The 18,044-nt window shown below is 41.4% G+C and overlaps 1 protein-coding gene and 1 non-coding gene across 4 annotated transcripts in view; one reads left to right on the top strand and one right to left on the bottom strand.

Annotated features, from left to right (window-relative positions):
- Positions 1-18,044, top strand: part of MCC (MCC regulator of WNT signaling pathway) — a 399,974-nt gene that overhangs the window by 255,212 nt on the left and 126,718 nt on the right. The window lies entirely within an intron of this gene.
- Positions 3,341-3,447, bottom strand: LOC131410447 (U6 spliceosomal RNA). The gene has a single exon (XR_009221254.1). It is a non-coding gene; the product is annotated as a U6 spliceosomal RNA (small nuclear RNA).

The raw sequence follows: 18,044 nt of genomic DNA, 5'->3' as shown, positions 1-18,044 counted from the left end.
CCAAGCCGTCTTTCTCTCCTACACTTGTAATAAATTATTGTTGCATGCTTGGGAATGGTAATGACTCAAGAGCGACTGACGTTTGTAAAGCTGTTTGTCCCTCCCAGTGGTCCTAGACCGCTGCTGAGTTTTTAAATATGTTTGCTTTTTAAAATCATTGTCTTTCTTACCTTTCTGTCAGCTGTCAGTTCTTGCTGTTATCTATGTAGCTATCTCGAGCCTTTTAATTTGCTGCTTCTAGTCTCCTATGATTGGCAAATTGTGTGTTCAAGAATTTTAGAATCGTGTAATCAGGATTTTTAGAGTTTCAAACAAGATAGACGGTCTCTGCATGTGGACCCTTGTTATGGATCAAGTATTGTAAGCACAGGGTGGACATTGATGTCTCCTTTGCTGGTAAGAGCTATTTATTTTTCCTCACAGTTTTCAGGTCTGTAGAAGAGTTGTTCCTCCAAGAACTTCTATCTCGCTAAGATAGATATACAGCATGTAGTAACTCTACTCCCATTCATACAGCCACCCTTACTTCCTCTCTCCTCTCCCCTGGTTTCCTGGAGATTTGCAACCTCATCTTGGAGACAGTTAGACAGTCAGGATCCCAACTTGGATGAATTCAACCCCTTATGCCCACTCTCTCCTCATAAGGTGAAGTTTCAACTGTTGTGGAAAGGCTCTTTACACATGGAATGGCTAACAGCCCTTTGTGGCCAAACGTTCCCTATTTTTAGACCAGTGTTAATGTAGTAGGCCTGGTTGTACGTGAGCATTAGATCTCCCATGGGCGCCCTGGGGCCTTTGCAGTCCTTCTCTCTTACCCCTTTCAGTTAAAAGGTGGAGGAAATGAGATTTGGGTTTAGAGACAGAGGTTCTCAGAGTAACTTTTTCTTTCTCTACTACAGTGTATGTCAGTGAGTCCTTTTGATCAAGTTAAGATTGCCTATTTCAGAGTATAACCCTCTAGAAACGGAGATGTGAAGTTGAAGTTATCAGCTGTCTAGTACACTTCTATCTGTCATATAAAGATTTTACCCAAAAATTGTGTTCTACAGTGTCAGACTTATTCATTTGACTCATACCTGTCCTTTTCTTCTTCTGGTATTTTTAATAAAAGTAAGCCTAGTTGGGGGCGGGCCCAGTGGTGTAGTGGTTGGGTTTGTGCTCAGCTTTGGCGGCCCAGGGTTCGCGGGTTTGGATCCCGGGCGTGGACCTATATACTGTTTGTAGGGCCATGCTGTGGCAGCCTCCCACATACAAAAAATAGAGGAAGATTGGTGCAGATGTTGGCTCAGCGACATCTTCCTCAAGCAAAAAGAGGAGGATTGGCAACAGATGTTAGCTCAGGGCCAGTCTTCCTTACACACAAAAAAAAGTAAGCCTGGTTGACCTCTGTTCCTGAAGCACAATAGAGGAAAGCCATGTGCTATTCCACAAATTAGCACAATAAAGTTTTACAAGTTGGTCTAATTTTTCTTCCAACATCTTTCTAGCCAGTCCAAATGAAAAATTAAGTTATGCTTGGTAGTTAAACAAAATCAGTTGAGTTGGTGGGAGGGTGGGTGGCAGAGAATTAGTAGCTGATGTTGTAGGTTTTTATAGACTATAGAAACAGAGCTTTGGGTTAAGCACCTGAATTATGTCGTTATATTCTGCTAAAGTATTGATATTATCCAAATTCATCTCAACAAATACATGGTGCTAATAAATGGGAAAACAATCTTATAAGAGCAAACTCTGACGTTAAGAGATGACAGTTCTTTGGAAGATCACTAAAAATTAAATGCCAGCTGTCTCCTCTAATGAGCTTTGGAGTGGGTAGAGATGGGTTTTGGCATCAGACATTCATTCTACTTACCAGCTTTGTGACTTTGGATAGTTACTCTAACCTCCATGGGCTTCAGTTTGCACAACTGAAAAATAGAACTGGGAATTGTGAAGATGGGGGGAGGGAGTAACAAAAGAGGGAGCAGAGTGGCAGGTGTGTGGAAGGAGCTAAATAATGGTAGTCCTTTACCCACCTTCCTCCCTTCTCCCTGAGTCTTTTTTCAGACAGAACATCAGAGAATTCTGGCTGGCCCAGTTTCCCCATGGTGCTCTTAGGACGGGGTTTGTGCATCTGCACACTTCTCCAGGTGTCAGAGTAGCTCTGGGTATGATTAGACTCCGGCCCTTCTCTGTGCTGGATACAATATGCCTATTAACACAGCTGAGGTTGGTTTGTCATTTGGGGCAGCTAATGCTGTGTTCCCCTCCAGGCTTATTTGGAGCCGAAACCCTTATCGGGAGCCAGGCCCCTTCCGAGGAGGGAGATGTCTGCAGGGAGGGAGGTTGCTGACTGTACGATCATGATGTTTTAATCAGGGGCCATAACACAAATTGTACATTCTTCTTTCTTCTGGGGTAGAAAAGAAAGAATTTTTTTTTCTTCTTCTTAAAAACATTTATTTGGAAGGTATATTTTACACAAATGTAAAGTGATAGAGAGTTTATCTTCACACACTTTGCCCTTTTGAATAAAATGAAACATTTTATCCTTTTTTAAAATAATGGACTTTTTCTTCCATTACAAAATTAAAAACAACTTGGAAATTAAATTTTGATCACTTGTTTCAGCAATTTGTTAATGAGACTGTTTTAAATCTAAGCACAAATAGTAACTCGTGGCTCAAATTATACCTTATTGTAACTCACTCTGGCTGCTCTTCTGTCAATGCATTAGAATTTTCTAAAGTGGTCTGTGATCAGACACTTACAAGATCTGGGGATTTGTCTCCCAGAAATGTCAAGGATCTCCTGGACAGCATCTTCGAGGTCCAGCTGAAGCCCTGACTGCCCTAAGTCTCAGTGGATCCCTCGAATCCACGGAATGCTGGCTTCCTCAGAGCCTGGTGCATACCACTCCCCAGACACAGCACAGACAGCCTGTGTACTGCTAGTGACTTCATTTTTACCTTTTAAATAAAACATATTTATACAAATAATAAGTCAAAGCAGTGATTTTCTAGTTATAAAAAAGTGATATATAATGTAGATGAAGATTGGAACTTATTTATATCTAGGCACTGCTAGGTACCATCTCACAAATCTTTCACTATTAAAAAAACAGAACGCGGGGCCGACCCCGTGGCGTGGTGGTTAAGTGCACGCGCTCCGCTGCTGGCGGCCCGGGTTCTGATCCTGGGTGCGCGCCGACCCACCGCTTGTCAGGCCATGCTGTGGCGACGTCCCATATAAAGTGGAGGAAGGTGGGCACAGATATTAGCCCAGGGCCGGTCTTCCTCAGCAAAAAGAGGAGGATTGGCATGGATGTTAGCTCAGGGCTGATCTTCCTCACCAAAAAAAAAAAAAAAAGGAACACTTCGCAAATTTGCATGTCATCCTTGCGCAGGGGCCGTGCTAGTCTTCTCTTTATTGTTACAATTTTAGTATACATGCTGCCAAAGTGAGCACAAAAGAATGTTTTTAAGAGTAGTTTTACAGTTTTCTCCAACCTGTTACCTAAAAGAAGAAAAGAGATTTGAAAGGAGTGATGTATTGAAAACATGGAAATTTAGAGAAACACTATGAAGGAAAAATCTTTCAGTGTCTCTGTCTCTATCCATCTCTCTGTCTCCCTCACACACACACTCACACACACACACACACAAACACACACTGCTTAAACTTTTCAAACCTCTCTCCAGTTTGCATCAGACAGAGCCTTTCTCTCAGGAGTGTAAGGGACCTGCATTTTGGCCACTAGAGCAGCCTCCAGCCTTTTACATCAGTAACAATAAGGAGCAGATGGGGCCACTGAGAGATCCAGGGCCCCAACCTCGTAAGGCCTATCTTCTGGCAGCTGTGTACCCAATATAAATCATATGATGCCTTCATTTAAGCTGTTCTACCCACCTGGACGCCTTCCCCCCTTCTCTCTCTCTTTCTACCTATTGAAATCCTACTTCCAGGCTTAGCCCACATGCCCACTGTCCAATAAAATCTTCCTAAATCACCTCCAGTGGGAACTGCATGCAGCTCTCCTGTGCTGTCTATGGCGCATTATTGGGACTTGAACCATGGCCCTTATCACAAGCTTCCTATGACAGTATGGTTATTGGGTATACACCTTTCTGTTATCTAGATTGTCAAGTCTTCATTGGATGAACACGCAAGGAGTGCCAACTGTGTGCCAGGCATTGTGCTAGGAACTGAAATAGGTCAGTCTAGGAGCTCACCGCTGGGTATGGAGACTGCCATGTAAATATAAAGCTCACTGTGATGTATGTTGTATAGTGAAAGGAGATATCAAGCACTTTAACATTTTCATGTGAGTGTTTCCATGTAGCTTTCTGAGTTCTTACCTATTGAAGTTGGAGAGCGTCGTATCAGTCTTTTATTTCCATACATAACAGAATGCCTGGTGCCCAGAAGGTTCCCAAGTATATATATATTGAATGAATCACTTACCATCTAGTTAGCAAAAAGGATCTGTGCCCAATGAACTGCACTATAACACTGGGTCTGGCTTGAGTGCTGTAATGGAAGAACAGACTTCAAGCTGTGGATGGCTAAAGAGCACCTTTCACATAAGCCATCCAGTAAACGCTAGCTGAATGAAGAAGTTCTCTATCGTGTGTATAAGGCAGTTGAATTCCTTCTCTTCTGTAAAAACGTCCTTAAAAGCATTTCAATTGGAGGGAGCTTTCCTAATGTGGAAACTAAATTGATAGATGAGGAGTAAGCCCAGTGAAGAAGAGCGCTGTGGCTGTTACCTTATAAACACATGAGGACGCTTCTAGCGGAATCCAGTGAGCTGACATGGAATATGGTGTGTCTCTACCTTGTAACTGCATCGGGGCCTCGGGCGGGGTTGTTAGGAAACAACTGATGATGCCGATGAGCCACCGCTGACAGGGACTCGGTCCTGTGGAGAGTGCCAGGCCTGCATGGTGACTGCTGCAAGCCCTGGGCGGGGCACTGCAGGGCTGCAGTGAGACTGCTCATCCTTTGGCACAATGACCAGGAGCTGGTTTCATTGTCTTTTTTTTTTTTAAATGCAATTTTAGTTTTGGAACTGTGACCTTTCCATGTGAAAAAGGGAACTATCCAGGTGGATGATCTTCATTTTGGTTTGAGGTTTGCCTTTTGTCGTTAATACTGTAAGCCCAACACCCCACATTTGCCAACTGTTACTATTTCCATTCATTTGTACATGTCCTCTCACTGCATCCTCTCAGGGGGGCTAGTTATCCCATTCTGTAGCTGAGTAAACTGAGGTTCAGAGAACAAAGTCAGATTTGACTCCTCTTCAGACAGCAGTGCACAGTGAGAATATAGCTAAGGCTGCCATGCATTCTCTCTCATGTACATTCCATTTTATAGTTATAGATGCAAGATAGTTTTGTTGAATGCTATCAGCTTAGTCTTTGGAGTTCACGTATGTTTTATTTTCTTAAATATTGACTTCAGTGATTATAAACAACAGAACAGCCAAGCTAAACTCCGTTGAGTCCCAGTAAAAGTGTAGCTCGCCAGAAGCCATTTCTAAATTCTAGTCAGGGCATTTCAAGGCTGGTCATGGTATTCTGACAAATAGTGCTCGTCTAAAATTTGCCCAATATGGTCTTAAAGAGGCCTATGTGCATCCCGACATATTCTGTTAGCAGAACCAAGAAAATTGCTTCTTGGGAATCAAAGCTTCCCATCAAAATCCATCTTTAGGAATTGTCTAAATTTGGCAGCGGTCTAAATTGTCTATTTCTGGTGGTTTAAACTGAGTTGTTTTTAATGGGCGCCATCAGTTCATGTAGACATTTATGGGTCTCAATATAAAACTTAAAGCTTAGAAGAGTGCATGTAGGCGTTTAGGGCACTGCTATATTAATTTAATAATGTGATTAAGTCGAACCTTTGCCTCTTCAAAATTAGAGGTGCCTACTCAGGATCATTTTAGATTAAATTATAAACAGGGTTAGTGATGGCTTGCAAAGTAGGGTGCTGAGTGGGGATAGGCAGGACATAAATGACATAATTATAGTTTTTTTCTGAATAGAAAAGTAATTCATACCCATCATGTAAAATATAAGAAGTCAGAAAAAATACTAAAACCCAAATACCTAGAATCCTGTGTCCAGATATATTTACCATTAATGTTTTAATATTATCTATTGTATAGCCAAAAAACATGGATCTTTTTTACACTGTTGAAATCCTAACATATCTGCAAATGTATGTTCATTTTGGGCAAAAAGGGCTGGCATAAGCATTTCTCATGTCTGTAATAGGAATTTTTGTTAAGCAGCTGACCGTGGGCAACCCCGTTACTTGGAAGTTGAAGAAGACAGAGCCTGCAAACTCCTGCAAGCTGGAAGAATATTCTGTCTGTCTATTCTCATCTCACCAACATAGCTTGAACAGGGCTGAAAGCAGAGGGGTGAGGGGAAGAAAGAGGAAATTGTTAGTCCTGCCTGTGAGGGGGTAACAGGTGATTTTTGCCAAAGGGTTCCCTATGCAATATATTCCATAAATCTGAGTCATACCATATTTATTTTTCTTCATTAGATTTCTGAGCTGGAAGCACTGTACTGAAAATTTGAAATGTATAAGGTTATTAAATTGAAAGCACAAGAGACAGAGGATGGAATTGAAGAGGAAATAGAAATATGACCTATAGACAGAGGCATTAGGAAAGAGAAAATGGCAAATTCAGAACCACATTGGGGATAAGCTGTGGAGATGGGCCGGTGGAGTCCAGACACTAGTGAAGACATACTGCTCAGGGAGGACAGGGTGACGAGCTTCATCTGTCCTAAAGTTGGGGGAGGAGGGTGTCAGGCCACTGTCTTCATTCTCTATAGAAGTCCTCTTTGACTACGCTTTTGGGATAGGAGTAGAAATGTCTAGGAAATATTTAGCATATCATATGAAGCTACCTTTTCAGGTAATTCAGAACCAAGGCTTGGGTATGCCTATCAGTAGCTTAAGTGAACACACCCTCAGCTAGGGACAATATTGGGCTGGATGTGTTAAATGTGCTAAATCATGTGATTCTCACGGTACGCGTGGCAGCTGAGTGTGGAGGTGAAAAGTGGTGGAGCTGGGATTTCAATCCAGGTGTGCCTATGTCTAAGGCTCATGCTGTGGTCAACACTGACAGGCCTTGGCTCTAATGTTTCCCAGTGTGAGTTACAAATAGGTGGCATATCTTGCAAAATGCACACAGTTCCTAATTGGGTTGTCGATTTTTTTTTTGGTGAGGAAGATTATTCCTGAGCTAATATCTGATGCCAATCCTACCCTTTTTGCTGAGGAAGATTGGCCCTAGGCTAACATCCGTGCCCATCTTCCTCTATTTTATGTGGGACGCTGCCACAGCATGGCTTGACAAGTTGTGCGTTGGTGTGCACCCCGGATCCAAACCTGTGAACCCCGGGCCGGCCACTGAAGCGGAGCGTGCACACTTAACTGCTATGCCACTGGGCTGGACCCAGGTTGTCGGATTTTATAGTAAAAATCTACTGAATTTGGCTGCATCCTTTTGCCTTTTAGAGAACTTGCATATGATTAATTGGTAAATGAGGAGACACTAACGTTTTAAAAGAAATCAATAGAAATCGATTCGCTTTAGTCTTAATTTAATAAAATCCTACTATGTATTGTTTTTAAAGGATCAAAACACAACCACAATAGCAAGGAGAAAACTTTGAACCAGTTTGGGGAAGAATTTCCCTTGGATTCCCTCAATAAAGAATGTAGAGCCAGTCACTTAAGAGTACTGAGCATTGCCCTGAAGTAGGTCTCATGTTACTAACAGCCAGTGTACTTGCTGCTAACAGCATTTGAGAAGACAAATGTACCCAGTGCTAGGCTGCAAATGGATTAAAGCAGTGTTGATCCTCATCTGTCAGAACAATTAACATGAGTAAAATACTTGCCCTACTTAAAACAGATGGAGGGGAGGGGAGGAGAGGAAGAGGGGAGGGTGCTCTGTAGTACTGTTCATAAGATTAATGTTGCTATATGGGCAGCAGAGAGCAGTGGATTTATTTTCTGAACATTACATGGATTTACAGGGATGTCAGTTATAGCTGAAAGCACAGACTGTGTTCTTAAAGGGTCTCTGTAGGATATTGAATGAGGCACAGAAGAGGCATGGGGGTGGGGAATGGTGCGTGAGATATATAGCATTTTTAACAGTAAAGTATGACTTGACCATTTTTTCCTCTTATTTTTAAGGTCTGCTGAATTCAAGTCTTAACAGTAACCTGGCTTCTTAGAGGATGTATAAATATTGTTATAAGGTTTTTTGATCAAATAAGTGGAACAGATAGAAATAGGACTGTAATGACTTAAGACCACAGCTGTGTGTCTGCAAGGAGACTTCAGATCCCTTTTCCTTCCATTAGAGCTGGATCCGTTCTACTAGGCTGGGAGGAAAAGAAAACAGCATATTAATTAAGAAGGAGATTTCTAGGAGGATTTTATTATTCTTTGAAAGTGGAAGTGGAGTGGGAAAATTGTTGAGGTTAGCACAAGAATGATAGAAGATGACGGCTTGTGAGAAATAATATTTACATGAGTGCTGAATCAGATTTTAATTATAGGATGCCTACTGAGGAATCAGGCTGTTGGCAGAAGTTTAGCTGTCACTGCAAGGGCCAGACCTAAGGGTAGGGAGGGAGTATTATTGAGTGACCACTTGTCAGGGGCAGAGTGGGTTGAGATTCTACTGTTCCTTTGGCTCTCCTCCTCAAAAAGTCCCTCATAAATAAATTTTCTGCCCTTGGTAGCCATTTCTCCCCTGGTTTGCTGTTTCTCCTCTTGCCTTTTAGTCCCTCAGCTATTGGAAAAAGGTCAAAATCCTCTGCTGTCAGTCACAGCTTTGATGTTTAAACCTGGCACCTAGCCACCTTACTGGAAAAGCTTCTGTGTTCTCAGAGATATGGAGATGATCCACTTACCACTGTGATGTCCTGAATCTGATCAGGGACAGCTGAAGGGTAGAGTCTTAGTTAACTGTCTGAGAACTATGAGTAACTCAAAATTGCTTTTCTCATGTCTTTCAGGAACACATTTCACTTGCGCCTTGCCTATCTCAATTCCTGCTTATCCTTATCCATTTCAGCAGCATCTCTGCCCTTCTCAAGTCTTCTCCATCACCGCTCACAGCTTCCTTTCTTGCTCATCGCTCTTTGTCTACCAATCATGTGTTTTGATTTGCAAACCCCTTTTTCCATAATTATACTAGTCGCTTTTGGTTTTTTGTGGGGTTTTTTTTTGGTGAGGACGATTAGCCCTGAGCTAACATCCATTGCCAATCCTCCTTTTTGCTGAGGAAGATTGACCCTGAGCTAACATTTGTGCCCATCTTCCTCTGTCTTATATGTGGGATGCCTGCCACAGCATGGCTTGATGAGCAGTGCGTAGGTCTGTGACCAGGATCCGAACCTGTGAACCCCAGGCCACTAAAGCGGAGCGCACGCACTTAACCACTATGCCACCAGGCCAGCCCCCACTAGTTGCTATTTTGAATATTGTTCATGTGGACAGTATCCGTGACATTCATTCTTTGCAGGTTCTTTCAGGTAATGAAATAATCCTCTAAAATGAGAAAAAAATTCTGTTCCAATTTGAAAAAGAAATTTTCTATATTTGTTTTACGTATCTGTTATAGCGTTATTTAAATTAGTAAAGATTAGAACTCCCTGGGGGCCAACCCCGTGGCTTAGTGGTTAAGTGCGCGCACTCTGCTACTGGCGGCCCGGGTTCAGATCCCGGGCGCACGCTGATGCACAGCTTGTCCGGCCATGCTGAGGCCACGTCCCACATACAGCAACTAGAAGGATGTGCAACTATGACATACAACTATCTACTGGGGCTTTGGGGAGAAAAGGGGGGAAAAAAAAAGGAGGAGGATTGGCAATAGATATTAGCTCGGGGCCGATCTTCCTCAGCAAAAAGAGGAGGATTGGCATGGATGTTAGCTCAGGGCTGATCTTCCTCACAAAAAAAAAAAGAAACTGCCTAAATATGATTAAGAAGATTATAATGTGTTTACCTGGCGGCATTTACTCAATCATTAAAATTATGAATACAAAGACTGTGTACCCACTTGGGGAAACCTATACAGAATAACACTAAATTAGCAATATATGTATGCTAGGATTACAGCTATTTAACAGAAAACACAAATATGTGGATAAAAATAGAAAGGGCCATAGAGAAATCTAATAGCTATTACAATTGTGATATTTTTTGTGCAATTTCTTTATATAAAGTGGTTTTAAAGGTAAAATATACTTAATGTTGACACTTTTTATAATCATAAGCAGACATATAGTTGATTTTAATGCTTTTTTTGTTTTTAGATTGCATTACATGACCCTCTAGCTCTAGGTTTTCCATCCTTGTGCACCTCAGAGGTTTTATGGTTTCCTAACTACTGCTGAAAGTCCGCATTGTATAATTGTGCAAATGACACAGTGACCTCCAATACCTGGCTTAGTTTTTCCATAGTTCCCATTGCCCCAAACAGGGGATCTGATTAATGTTCATCTTTAACATGTATGTATTCAGTACTTAACATTGTGCTGGGTACAGTGCTGGGTGTTATAAACGAGTCAGACGCAATCCTGCTTCTCAAGGAGTTTACAGACCTGGTGGAAGAGACCCAAGAAACGTAGCCGTTGGGTAGTGTGATAGGTGCTGTGATAGGAATGAGGAAGGGCACATGGGAGCGGTGCCTACCAGGGTTCAAAAAGCCTTTCTGAGGCCACCTGAGTGAGATATGGAGTTAAGTGGGGAGGGGGGCAGGGTGCGGGGATCGTGACTTATCTGGAGAACTGCAGTTGGTTCAGTATGGCCAGAGATGATAGCTTAGCGTGGGGGAGCTTGGTCCTTAGGCCAAGTTGAGAAATTTTGACTCTACTTGAGGGTAGAGTCTATTCAGTGGCTATTGAAGGGTTGTTGTTGTTGTTGTTTGTTTATATTTATCTTTTAACAAGAGAAGTGATATACACAGAATTGCACTTAGAGTATTGGCTCTGGCTTTGGAGAACGATTTGGAGAGAGAGCTAGAGCAGGAAAACCAGTTAAAACACTGTTGCTGCAATCCAGGTGAGCAGTGGTATGCTGAGCTAGAATAATGATGGCAAGCATGGGGAGGATTGGACAGTTTCCAGAGATACTTGTGAGGTAAGATCAACAGAAATTAATGATAAGAATGAGGAAGAAGGAGGAAGAGTTCAAAAGGATGCCCGAGTCTCTGGCTTAGGCAAATGGGCACGTAGAGCCTGGCTCTTGGCACTTGTTCATTTAGTTGAAGCAGGTAACAGAGCAGCATGGTGGATGTGTGGGGTGGGATGGGTTGCAAGGGAAGAAGGCAGGTTGAGTTTGGAGTATGTTGAGTGTGACCCTCTGGGTACAGAGGTCTGATAGGCAGCTTGGATGTACAGGTCTTGAGCACAAGGGACCTGTCACCCATGGCTATTGGATTGGAGATCAGTGTTTTACTTTTGTGTGTGAGGCACATGCTAGAGCTTCAGTAGTCAATGTCATTTACCCTGAGAATTCTGCTGGCAACAGTAGTCTTGGGAATTCCAAGTGCAAGCAGCACAGCTGTAAGAAGAAACTTTTCAGATTTGAGGGTTTACTAGCTGTTGCACTCAGGGCACATTTCCTCTCTGTTCTACAGCTGCTGGGCTGTTCATGCAATCCTTAGGAACCTAGCCTGATCCCAGCATTATAACTTTGTTGTTGTAATCCCCGTTATTCTTAAGTGGCGTTTTGTTTTGTTTTGTTTTGTTTTGTTTGTGAGGAAGATCAGCCCTGAGCTAACATCCATGCCAATCCTCCTCTTTTTGTTGAGGAAGACCGGCCCCGAGCTAACATCTATTGCCAATCCTCCTCCCTTTTTTTTGTTCCTTTTTTCTCCCCAAAGCCCCAGTAGATAGTTGTATGTCATAGTTGCACATCCTTCTAGTTGCTGTATGTGGGACGCCCCCTCAGCATGGCCAGACAAGCAGTACGTTTGTGCGTGCCGGGGATTCGAACCCCGGCCGCCAGCAGCGGAGCACGCGCACTTAACCACTAAGCCAGGGTGCCGGCCCCTTAAGTGGCATTTTAATATACAAGAAAAGGGAATTTAGAAACTATTTCTCAGGGAGAAATCTGAAGGCAAAGCCACTTCCCCATTATAACAAACACTTTGTTGAGAGGTGGAGAAAATAGAATTATCTCTTGAATTTTCTAATGGATACTTGAACTTGACTTTTTTTTTTTTTTTTTTTTAATGTGTCAAAATCAGCTCCTTGAAAATTAGCATAGGATGTGGCTATGCAGACTTGAGAGAAAGCGTTTTGCTCCTGCCGGCTGGGAGTAGGTGGTATAGGGAGGAGGGCAGGAAAAAGGGGCTATATAAGGCAGTGGTTTTCAAACTTTTTGTTTTATCTAGACCCATGCTGATCACAACACACTAAATTTATTTCTAACCTTGTTCATGGGTCATGACCCACAGGTTGAAAACATCCATGAAAAGTACTCTAGGGATGGTTGACTGGGGACCATTTTATCTCTTCCTTAGAGTTGACTATATTATAGAGTATATTATAAGGAATATCATGTAGTTGGTCTTTAATTTATCCCTTGGGGTACTCCAGTGAATTTGCAACCTCATACAACCTCCTAAATATTTTCCTGAGCAAGTTGAACAAGGCTTTCAAACATGAAATAAATTATGGCGGCTGCAGCATTGTTTCTACTTATCTGTCACTGCTTCCGCTCCAGTTTGAGTGGCTAATTGAACACTAACTACAGTAATCTGATTTGCATTTTCCCCATCAAATGTACCAATCTGTGAATAGCTAAATTAACTTAGTCTTTCTGGAATATACCCAAACGTTGAGAACCATTTAGGACCTTTCAAAACCATTTGGTCTATTAGCTCTGTCTTGAGATAAGCAGAATAAGTAAGTCCCTGAAATCAAAGGAAAACTAATTGCAGTACCTCTTTCCAGCTTTGAGTCATCAAAGCTTGACTGTCTCAAGTATGTTCTAATGGGGTTCATTATTTTGTTTGTTCTACATTTGATAATTCTGAGATAATTTTACATTTGCATTGTACATATCCATTTTTCAAAATTTGTTGACACGTCTAGTTATTTTTCAAAAATAATTATTAGTCTTTCCTTTCAAGGCACAAGAACTATGCATGCCCGTTTTAAGAAGTCAAATGTCATAGAAGTATACCATGAAAAAGCCAAGTCAGTTCCTTTCCCCCCCATATATTTCCACCTCCCTCCTTAACCCATGTTAACAACTTAATGTATATTCTTCAATACCCATCTATCTCATATGAAATACACAAATATTTATATATGTGATGAACCTTTTTATAAAAGTAGATCAGACTAGATAATTTTAATCGATTTTGTGTGTGTGTGTGTGAGGAAGATTAGCCCTGAGCTAACATCCGTTGCCAATCCACCTCTTTTTGCTGAGAAAGATGGGCCCTGGGCTAACATCCATACCCGTCTTCCTCTACTTTATATGGGACACTGCTACAGCATGGCCTGACAAGCAGTGCATCAGTCTGTGCCTGGGATCTGAACCTGCGAACCCCAGGGCACTAAAGTGGAGCATGCAAACTTAACCACTACGCCACCAGGCTGGCCCCTTAATTTTTTCTTTAGCTTAGCAATATGTCATGGGTTTCTCTCTAAGGTCTCCAATAGATCTCATTCTTTTTCACTGCAAAATGTAGATATGCCACAGTTCGTTCATTCACTCCCCTGTAGATAGGTACTTATGTGTTTTAGTTGTTGAGTTTAGTTTTTGTCATTATTACAGTGCTACAATAAATATCTTTGTAAATATATCCCCAAACTAGTAAGCCTTTAGATCAAAGAGATGCTCGCTAGGTGTCATAAAGAATGCAGGTGATGCTTATCAGTACTCGGGGCATGATTCACCATTATTTCTTTCAGCCTCTACCAGCAGGTTGATTTTTATTATTTGAGTCCCTTCAGCAAGACGTTGGGAAGAAGACAGATCAGGAAGACTGATTGAGGCCATCTTTTTGACCTAGGATGCTTCTCTATTGACCGACCCCTGTCCTGGGCCATTGCTTTTTAAATGTCCTAAATCTCTCTTAGCATTGGGTCTAGGACTTTTTAAATGTAGTTTGCTGACCTCTCTACTCCTCCAAGGCAATGATTACAGTGGACTTCACTCTAGTAAAGTTTCTGTAGTTCTCGAGCGTGAATTCCTAATCCGTTGAATTTAGGTCATCTTAATCTACCCCAGTGTTACCATCCACTTTCCTTTGTCCTGTGTGTTGCTATTGCAGTAATGAAGGAAGGTCTTCATCTTTGGAGTTGGTTATGCCTTTAGTCAGAGTTGGGTGCCATGGCCTATAAATCCCTTGTACACCTTTGCTCAGTTTACACGCCCCAAGTGCGTTCAGAGTTATAATGCTGTTTTAGCTATTTGGGGTTAGAGATATTAAAGATATTCAAGATAAATGTTCTAGGTCACTTTGATTTCATTAATTCAGTAACTATATGTGTTTGTACTGTACTAGCTGCTAGGAATCGAATACACTGAGGAACAAAACATACATTGTGTTTGTCCTCAAGGAATTTGAGTCTAGGTTAAAGAGAGCCACTGTGAAGGAAATTACAATTGATAAATGAAATGTCCATGTTATTAAATGGGATTCACTCTTATACATACTACACTGACTGAGGGGAGAGTAGAAACTCAATGATGTTCTGATCCACAGCACCATGAGATGTTTAAAAATCTTAATAATAATTTTATGTTTATCTGGAAGAATAAACAGCCAAAATATTTTTGAAAAACAAAGGGGAGATTTTACACTAATGCTACATTAAACATAATACTGTCATTTAAAATAATATAAAAAAGGATTTAGTTATGTGATAATGGCTACATATAAGAACAGTAGAAATGGTTTAACTATTCAGTAGTAATAAGACAAATGCTAAATAAAAACAACAAAGTTAGATTTGTAATTTATGTATACAATGAAATTCCAGATGGATTAAAGATTTAAAATGAGTGCATTAAAAAAAAATCACAATGAAAGAAATATAGGTAACTATTTATCTGATCTGAGTGGAGAAGGACTTTCTAAACAAAAAGCAGAGGGAAAAATCTGTAAAGGAAAAGATTTATGGAGATAACATAAAAATATAAAATATGTAGATGTCAAAAAATGCTATATAAATTAAAAGGTGAACAGCCAACTGAGAAAGAATATTTGCAATATATATGGTGAAAGGTTGATATCTGTAATACACATCAAACTCCAAGAAGTCAACATCCTGTCAAAATGGGCAAAGAACATGAACAGGCAATTAAAAAATAAAGCCACATGTCCAATAAATTTATGAAAAAAGTTCAACCTCAGATAATCAAGGAAATGAAGCCTGAAAGTCATCTTGGAACTGTATTAGCAAAAGAATTATTTAAATAATATATCTAGAATTGTGGGGAGTAAAGCAAAATAGATAACAGCTGCATAAGTGTATATTACAATAGTTTTTGTGGAGGAGGCAATCTCACACTCAGAAGCTTTGGCAAAATAATTTCATTTCTAGGAATTTGTCCTAATGTTCTTCATTGCAGCATTATATGCAAGGAAAATTGGTTACACATCCAATACTTGGTTGCTGGTTAAATTATGGTGCATCCAGCACATAGATAATTATGTTAAGATAGACAGATGGCCATAGATGGGGTCTTCTTTCTTGTAGCCTGGTTTGTTCTGGGTTTTGTCAATGTTTAAAAGGTGTAGGGAAAGAGCAAAATCTTACATTTTCCACCCCTACTCCTTTTTATTCAAACAAGGTTACTTAGAAGGGGAAGAGATGTACATGGAAAGTAAAGATTTCTCAGCTATGAAGCTGTAGGAAATAGCTGACCACATGTAATGTGAAAAGAAAATGAAGCGTATTCTGTATCCAAATGAATTGCTGAAGAAGCTAAATAGCTGTAACAACCTCTACAACCTGGCCTAGGCTGTTAAATAACTTTAAAGAGGTGGTTTTGATGCCTGAGATGCTTACCTGTGTTGTTTTGTGGTCACATGGACAGAAGCTGTGCCAGTCAGCTCTGAATGCTGTCCCATTTTTTAGTGCAACTTGGTCATCAGTATTAAGTCAGGTGTCTGGATAGTTTGAGCTGAACTATGTTCATTTGGTGTGAACTGTCCACTGGTATGTGTCTGTGTTGTCTTCCACTCCTTGAGTGGAGAAAAGTGTCCAATGTGTTCTTGTACAGATTCCTTTCCCTAAATAATAATTCTTTTCTTTCCCAAGGCACCCATAGTACCTGAAGCCAGTCAGCCAGCATTTGGATAGCTTTCCATTTTACTCTTTCTAGGTCAAAAATTTCAGCAGATGGTAGATTGATCATGGGGGCAGGGAAGGGAGAGCCTTCCTTAGGCAGAACTTCCTGCAACAGTGTCAGTTACTGATGAGTTCCAGCACTTCCTGGTGTGATAGGCGGGTATCTCTGAAGCTCTCTGTGCCTTGAAATCTCACAATTTCTGGAGAATTCCTTTGCCATAACTGCCTTTTTTCTTGGAGGCTGCCCAGTAACCACCGTGAAATGATACGGACCCAGAGCCACCAATTACGTTTTCTGGGTTAAGGGGGTTTCCACCTTCTGCTTGTCTGTGCATTTTTGCCCTTGTCAGCTAATTGCCAGACTGAAGCTTAATACATTTTGGGGCAGAAATGCAGGCTAATCAGCACTAGAATGATGAAACAGCTCTATTTTTTGTGCTTCCTCCTTTAGTCTGTAGAGTCAAGAATATGGCTCCCTGTCTGATGGTAAATTATCTTGTACCACGCTGTGGTTATGCTCTGCAGAATCTGTCTCGGGAACTTCCTTGTAGACGTACACAGTTGTGGTTAGATGTTTTGGGCTGAAGGCAGGTATCTGAGTGAACTTCCAGGAACTCACTTCCTGTGATTTGATGAGGTCATGGCCAAATGCCTCTGCAAAACAGAAATGGTTCAGAAGGGCACCCAGCATATTTGAAGTCAAAGCTCTAGGGACTCTCATAGCCAGCGCTTAATGAAGTCTCAGTTCAGGATGCAGAAATCCCAGGTTTGGAAGCCAAACACCCACCCTTTACTTTAGGCAACTCCTATTAGCGTAAAGATATTGAGAGTGATTTGGCAATATCTGAATCCTGACCCTCGAATTTCAAATCTTGTCCTTAAAGATCAGTGGTCCTGGGGCCGGCCCGGTGGCGCAAGCAGTTAAGTGCACGCGCTCCGCTGTGGCGGCCCGGGGTTCGCCGGTTCGGATCCCAGGCGCACACCGATGCACTGCTCATCGTTGAGCCATGCTATGGCGGCGTCCCATATAAAGTGAAAGAAGATGGGCATGGATGTTAGCTAGGGCCAGTCTTCCTCAGACAAAACGAGGAGGATTGGCATGGATGTTAGCTCAGGGCTGATCTTCCTCACGAAAAAAAAAAAAAAGATCAGTGGGAGCAGAACCCATCAGCGGTGCTTGCTTATGCTGTAGCTACTGACCCCTTTAACAAAGAGGCTACAGTCCGTAATATGACTTCTTGCCAAATTTTATAAACAGAGACAAGCATAATAAAGTGTGTTTGAGATGAATTTTAAGGACCCGAGTAAAGGGAGTTAAGTATAAAAGTCAGTAAATACCACCTTGAACTGTATCATATATTATAACTAACATTTTTATGGTGCTTATAACATACAACACATATAAACATTTCCCCCTCTTCCCAGTACCCCTGGGAGGTAGGTAGGGTAGAGATTAGATTCCACAGAACATATAAGGAAATAGGAGTGGGTGGGAGTAGACAGAAACGGGGCCCTGAGGTACTTTAATTATAGGCACACACAAAAAAAGCAGCGGAGTTTCCCACCATTAATGTGGTTGTGGTTTATCAGAAATTTTCAGAAATGTAGCTTCCTGCCTGAGAGGTGGGAAAATGGTACACTGCCCGATTCTACAAGAGAAGGATGTTTCTGCCATGGGGTAGAAATAAAGTCCATTGA

This window comes from Diceros bicornis, chromosome 1, assembly GCF_020826845.1.
Source record: "Diceros bicornis minor isolate mBicDic1 chromosome 1, mDicBic1.mat.cur, whole genome shotgun sequence".
NCBI lineage: Eukaryota > Metazoa > Chordata > Mammalia > Perissodactyla > Rhinocerotidae > Diceros > Diceros bicornis.
This window is presented reverse-complemented; position numbering and strand designations above follow the sequence as displayed.